Below are 7,591 nucleotides of genomic sequence, written 5' to 3' on the forward strand. Positions count from 1 at the left end.
ATTTTATTTTTGATGTTCTAAAGTTTCATAATTATGTGCTTCAGTTTGGGATCTTGTGTCATTCATTGGCCTGATCACATTTTACATCCTTTTATTTCCCTTTAACTCTGGAAAATTCTCTTATATTATTCCCTTGATATATTTTTTCTTTATTTTTTTTTGTTCTCTCTTGGAAATAAAGTTGGGTGATGGAATTCACAGATGTCTTTTACAATTTTTTATCCATTATCTCCTGTTTTCCATCTCTCTCCTTTTTTTTCTTTCTCCTTCCCACTCCCCTTCCTCCCTCGCTTTCTCTCTTCCTTTTTTTTTTTTTTTTTTGTTACCTTCTGGGGGAAGATTAACATTATCTCTCAACCCTTCTGTTGCATTTCTTTTTATTTGACAATACATTTATTTTAAATTTCCAAGTATTCATTCATTTATCTTTTCCTTTTGATAGGGGGGTACTGGGGATTGAACTCAGGAGCACTCGACCATTGAGCCACATCCCCAGCCCTATTTTGTATTTTATTTAGAGACAGAGTCTCACTGAATTGCTTAGTGCCTCACTGTTGCTGAGGTTGGCTTTGAACTGATGATCCTCCTGCTTCAGCCTCCCGAGCTGCTAGGATTACAGGCGTACACCACCATGCCCAGCTATCTTTTCCTTTCTTATAGCATCCTGTTCTTGTTTTATGGATGTACTATAATCTTGAATCTCTCTGAGATAATACAGGTATTTTTATATCTCCTTCTATTCTTTGAAATATCTATTTCATTTGGGATTGTTTTTTCCCTTGATTGCTTATTTTGGTCTCTTTATTACATGTTGCAGTCTATTCTCAAAGAAATCCTGATGATCCATGGTTGTTTACTGGTATTTTTAAATGTAGCAATGAAAATCTGATTGGAAACTGTGTATGGGGGCAGTGCTAAGCAACTGGTGATTTTCCTTTAGGATAATTAAAGAAAAGCTGACTGCTGTGCTACAGAGTCCCTGAATGGCCAGAATGTTAAGGTCTTTTCTCTGAAATCGTTCAGTTTCCTTAGAGAAGAACCCTCTGGTTTTGGACTAATGGGAAGACACCTGGATGCTTTGAATTGTACACAGGGGAATGGATTGATGGTTTGATATACAGTCTTCCCTGTTTTCAGCCCTACATCCCACTCCTAACCCTTCATCATACTTGGCATTGTCAAGACCCAAGACTCTCCAGGCTTCTACAAAGAAAGACCAACTCCTTCCTCAGAGACATCTCCTCCATACATACTCCAGGCTATGGCTCCCTTCACCATGCTTCATCAGTCACCATTTCTCCATTTACTTCTTATCTTCCAGAAATTTGTTGAAATCTCTTTTGTGGATGGACCTGCTCCCATTCTCTTCATCATTGTGTTTTTATACTTTTTTTTATTCCTTTATGATCATTTTAACAGGATCTCAGGAGGGAGTGGAGATAAATACATGGTAAGTCTGTCATCTTGACCTGAAAATCTACTAGTCTACCTTTAACTGTTTTTAGTTTTTCTGGTGATTATCCTCATATCTCTAAATAATATACATATATTCTATTTATCAACTTATCTATCAATTTTAGTCATTGTCTGTTGATGACCTGCTATTTATGCAAACAAACTACCCTCCTCCTATGCCTTCAGTATAGAGATGTTGCCAGTTATATATCCTCTATTCCTTACCTTTTAACCTTTAACTAATAGATTTCTATTTCTTAATTCTGTCTTCTTTAATTTTATATTAACAAGGTTAATAATATTTTAACATTCTGTCTGTAACCATAATTAAGTCATCTGTACTTTGTTGATAGTTCATTCTAAAAGTTTAAATTCAATAAAGTGTTTCTGCTTTTATGATTATGTAAATATTGTTCCATAAAGATCCAATAGGATTACATTTCTTTCTGTATACAGTATTTTTTCCTGTAGTTTCTAAATGCCTTTCTTTTTTTCCCTTGCATTGCCTGACTTTATCATCTTCTCAATTTATTTCAAATTCTCAAGGAAAGTATAAAATCATTTGAATCCCCTTTTTCCCCAGATACCTTCCTCCTGGAGCCTCCGTCTTCCTGCTCCAATTTGGACTGATTGCTCTGTAGGCCTGCGGCACAGCTGTCATCATGGGACGTCCCTTCATTACTCTTCTGGGTTGGACCCAATCTTTCTTGGACCCCATATCTTCCTCTTTCTTAATTATTCCCTTGTAGTGGACATTGTGGTTATTTTCCAACATCCATTCCACTTCTCCCCCATTGTATAACAACTGTGCAATTTGAGTGGGATTGACCCCACCAGCAGCTCTAGGTATAGGCCTTCATTGATATAAACTGATCTGAGTAATTTCATCCCCCAGCTAAGTGATGATTGGTTCAGGGATGATCCAGTCACAATGAGGCTTAGGAATTTTGTTCAGCTTTAGAGGGAAGAGGTAGCCCCTCTTCCCTGTATATGAACAAAGAAGCATGTGGCTTTGTTGCTGCTGTTTGCCATCTTGTGAACATGTAGAAGGCTTACCTGAGGATGGAACTGACAAGTGGAGGAGGCAGAGCCAAGAGAATCACAAAGAAATGGAACCATATTCCAGATCGAACCAGACCTGAAGTCTCCCCACCTATGGACTCCTAAGTTAAGTGAGCCAATAAATTGCATTTACTTTTTAAGCCAGTTTGAGTTGGGTTTTCTATTGTTTATACCTGAAAGCATTTTATTTTGTTTTTGGTGTCTCCCTTTGGAAAGGATGAGTGCAGATTTAGTGATTTGAGGTATATTGTCACATGGAAGCATTTTTTCAAAGTGTAAATATGGGAGAAAGGATATATGTGGGTGTAGGACAACCAAGTGAACTCTAATTTTGGCTTAGCATCTAAATCTCATTACCATTTTGGGGACATTCCCCCCTAGTGGGAGTCTTGGTCCCCGGATTTTCTACTATGGGAACTAAAGGTGGTCAAATAGTTCCTCTCCCTGCCCAGCAGGCAATAAGGGCTGAATACTCTGTTCACAGCTTTCAATCTGGAGTCAGCAACACACAGAAACCAGAAATACACAAATTAACAGAATGATAATAGATGAAGAGACTATATTTGTAATATTTTAAATTGACAGAAGATTGATCAATAAAAAAGGAGATAGTAAACCCATCAGGAAAGTGATCATAGGATATGAAGAGTAATTTACACAGGTAGAAATTTGAATATATTAAGAGATTTTCAACTCTGCTAATAATTAGAGAAATGAGAATTAAAATAACAGTGAGAAATCACTATAAAAGTGGTAACATGTAGAAAGTTAAATATTATCATTTGCTGATGAGGAAATGTGAGAAAAAGGACAATTATCGATGGGAGCATAAACTGGTACAGCTATTCCAGAGCAGTTTGGCAGTCTCTTACAACATTAAGTATGTATATACCATGCAATCCAGAAATCCTATTCCCCAGTATATATTCTAGAGAAATTCTCACATAGGTCCTAAGGAAATAGAATTGAGGTTGTTTGTTGCAGCATTGTTTGTGGTAGTAGAAATTGGAAGCAATCTAGGTGTCACCATGGGACTGGATAAGCAAACTGAAGTATATCCATAGGATGGAAAAGTATAAAACAACTAAAAGTAGTAAGCTACATTTACATATAGCTACATGAGTAGATCCCCAAACCTAGTGTTGAATGAAGAAAGCAAGAAACAGTAAGATTTATAGCGTAATATTTATATAAATGTAAAACAACAGTGTGTATTTTCATGGGTATGCATATATCTAAATAAACATATGGAAGATGGATTCAAAGGATAAACACATTAATTACACTGGAGAGGTTCACCACAATGGACAGGAGAATGGAAGTGAGCATGGGAACTGAGGGGGCAAAATAATAAAGGAAAAGAACAGCCACATAATGCACAATGAATCGATGATTATGATTAACTGAACCCTGAAGTCCACAACAAAGAAGGCAAAGTAACAGATGCAAGGATGTAGAGTTCATGTGCAGTGGCATATGATGGTAGGTAGCATCATGTGCACTGGGAGCAGCAGTGGGGGTGGCAGTGGTTGCCTTCCTACAGTAGGACCTTAGCTTTTGTTTCTCCTGCCTAGCCTCTGCCCACTTTCTTAGCCCAATTCTTTGGACTCCTGTGAGTTACCTGATAACCTTGCAATAAATACCTTTTCTGCTTAAGTTTACCAGCATTGTTTCCGTTATTTGCATCCAAGAATCCTGACTGATAGATCATGCATTTTGTTGGAGAAGAATACTCAAATAACTTCTTGAGAAAGGTAAATTTCAGGCTCTTTAAATGTCTGAAACATGTTATTTTTACCATCATACTTCAATGATAGTTTGGTTTTAGAATTTTATGTTAAAATAATTTTTCCTCTGAATTTTGAGGGTATTACTTTTAACACATGGTGTTTCTGATTAGAAGTCAGATGTTAACATTATTTTCATTCCTTTGGTGGCAACCTGTTTTCACCACTTCTGGGAGCTTATGTTTTTTTTTCCTTAGTTGATGTTTTGAAATGCCACAGAAATATGTCCAGATGTGTGTTTTCCCCCATCTATTTTGCCAAGCACCCAAAGTGGGTCCTTTTAGACTTATATCCCTCTACTCTGACAAATTACTCTTTTATTTCTTTGCTAATTTTCTTTATTTTGCCTATTCTTTTTATGACTCCTATTAGTTGGATGTTGATCTTCTTGGATGGCTTGTCTTTGCCTCTTTATTTTCTCTCATAATTTATCATCCCCCCCATAAGTGTGTTTCTGTCTGTCCATTACTCTCAATTTCTAGGCCTTCATTTTTCACTTGTTTATTTTTTTTAATATGGTGATGAGGATCAAACCCAGGGTCTCGCACGTGTGAGGTGAGCGCTCTACTGCTGAGCCCCAGCCCCAGCCCAATATGCCTTCATTTTTAAATTCTGTATGCTGGGTCTTTTTTTTTAACTTTATCTTTTATTGGACTTTTTAATTTTGGCAGTCATTTTTAACTTCTAAGCATTCTTTCCTATTCTCCAAAGGTACCTTTAAAAATATTTTAACTGACATATAGTAATTGCATACATTTATGGGCTATGGTGTGACATTTCAATACATGTATACAATGTGTAACAATCAGATCAGGGTAATTGGCATATCCATCACCTCAAACATTTATCATTTCTTTGTGTTGGGAACATTCAAAATCCTCTCTACTAGCTATTTTGAAACGTACAATTAAATGTTGTCAACTATAGTTACCCTACTGTGCCATAAAATGTGAGGAGTTATTCCTCCTATTCACCTGCCCCTCTCTACCTGTTAATCATACTCTCGACATACTCCCCCACACACACTTCCCAGTCTCCAGTAACCCAGAGGGGTCTTTTTCATAGCATCCTTTTTTCATTTTTTAATAGGGTGCAATATCTTCTTTGTATGTGTGCTTAATAGTACTTTACTGGAATCTTGGGGATAATAGCAGATAATTAGCAGGCCAGAAAGGAAAAATTAAATTGGATAACAGATATTACCTCTCCAAGAGAATGTCACTCATGCCCCTCTGATGGGGGGGGGGGGCTGCCTCCTGGCTGTCCGTCTCCATAGACCCCTAACCTGATAGCCTGTATGGCTCAGATTATCTTCCACCAACTATATAGTTTTAGCCACGTGCTTCCCACCTGCATTACAGAGCCCCAGCTTTCACCTTGACATCAGAGAAGAGGTCATTTTCCCATTCCTTACTCCCAGACTAGCTCATTTCCTGCTCCAACATAGCTCTCCATATGTTTATGTTCTTTCTGGTACATTTTCATACCCACCTTACAATGGTGACCCTGGTCCCCATGGCCCACACATGGTGATCACAATAGTCAGCAGCACATTTCACAGAGTGGATGGTTTATTAGTTATATTAACAATATTTGTAGTGGAACCAATAATCCAAATCTCATTCCTCTTTACAGGGATCCCTCCAACAGAAGTCAGTCAACAGCCGCTCAAATGTGCATGTCTCCTAATGTACATTTCTCAAAAACAAATAATAATTTTCAGTGACAGTCCAGTCCAAACCCATGTTTAAGATTTTAAAAAATTAACTCAGTGGAAGCAGAATACTCCTAACCTATACTCAGATTATGTCACTACATGGAACAGTTAACATTTTAATCATGGTGGATAATATTTGCTTACTCTGTACCCGGCACTTGAATTGCCTTCATTTTATAAAGAAGGAAAGTGAAGCTCCCAGGTGTCATTCGCCCAAGGTCACAGAGCTAATAAATGGCAGATAGGAAATTGCACCAGGACATTCTAACCACAGGCAACCCACATAACTGCTACACAGAGCTGCCCTGTTTTCCACCAGCCAAATTCAGAATAATGGTGATAGCACAATTTTCTCTGTTTGATGGGTAGATACCTAAGATTAAGTGATTAGCCTATTCAGGTAGGTTTGCTTCCATGGTGAACGGATGCCCATTGCTCTGGATACAGAAAACTACTACCAACTTTTATTTTTAAACTTTTTTGTTTGTTTTATGGTACTGGGGATTAAACCCAGGAGCACTTTACCACTGAGCTATATCCCTAAACTTTTTTTTCATAGAAACCATAACTTTATTTTTTCATTTTTATATTTTTCCAAAATAATAAATATAGTTTAAAAAATAAACTAGGGGCTAGGGTTGTAGCTCAGTGGTGGAGCGCTTGCCTAGCATGTGTGAGGCACTGGGTTTGATCCTCAGCACAACATATAAATAAATAAATAAAAATAAAGGTATTGTGTCCATCTACAATTAAAAAATATTTTTTTAAAAAATAAACTAGTACTAAACCTACTAAAACCCAACAATATCCTGCCTTACTCCTTCTGACTGCAAGTCTTATTTCCTAGAGGCAATGACTATCAACTATTCAACTATTTTAACTATTATTTTGTTTGTTTGTTTTTTGCTGCTGCTTCTGGCTTTTATTATTCCAAACCCAATTCTCCCTTGCTCAGAGGCTTTCTTAGCCTCCTTTGCAGCTAAGAATGGTTATACGACCTAGCTATAGCCAATGAGATGTTTGCTGAGGCTTTCTGGGAAAGCTTTGATTTCCTGAGCAAAGAGACTCACATAGCTGATCTTGTCCCCTCCTTTCTTGTTGCTGCCTGGAATATAGTTGTACTGCCTGGAGCCATGACAGCCATCTTGTGAACATGAGGAGATGAGCATGAGGATGAAGACAATACATTAAAGAAGAAAAAATTAGAAGGAATTTGCTTCCCCATCAGGCAGCTGAACCCATGCAACACTTCCTGTTAATTTAAAAAGTGAATGAATAAATAAATAAAGCCTTATGTGTCTAAGCCATTGTCAGTTGGGTATTTTTGTTGCTTGTATCTGAAAGGATTTTTAACTGATGGGCCACAGTGATTCTTTATAATATGCTTACACTATTTTAACTTAGCCATTTGAAATATTATCTCTTGATATCGCATAAGGTGGATGAGGATTTGTATCCCCCTCCATATACACCCCTACTTCCTTCCCTTCTTTTTTTCTAATATGTGTGTGTGTGTGTGTTGTTGCTAAGGATGGAACTCAAGACCTCACACAAGCTGGGCAAGTGCTGT

At 37.4% G+C, this 7,591-nt stretch overlaps 1 long non-coding RNA gene across 1 annotated transcript; it reads left to right on the top strand.

Annotated features, from left to right (window-relative positions):
• The first annotated feature begins 438 nt into the window (after window positions 1-438).
• LOC113195787 (uncharacterized) lies at window positions 439-7,257 on the top strand. Its single transcript, XR_003302463.2, has 3 exons — window positions 439-1,450; window positions 2,039-4,271; window positions 7,138-7,257. It is a non-coding gene; the product is annotated as an uncharacterized LOC113195787 (long non-coding RNA).
• Window positions 7,258-7,591: the final 334 nt, after the last annotated feature.

This window comes from Urocitellus parryii, chromosome X, assembly GCF_045843805.1.
Source record: "Urocitellus parryii isolate mUroPar1 chromosome X, mUroPar1.hap1, whole genome shotgun sequence".
Lineage (NCBI taxonomy): Eukaryota > Metazoa > Chordata > Mammalia > Rodentia > Sciuridae > Urocitellus > Urocitellus parryii.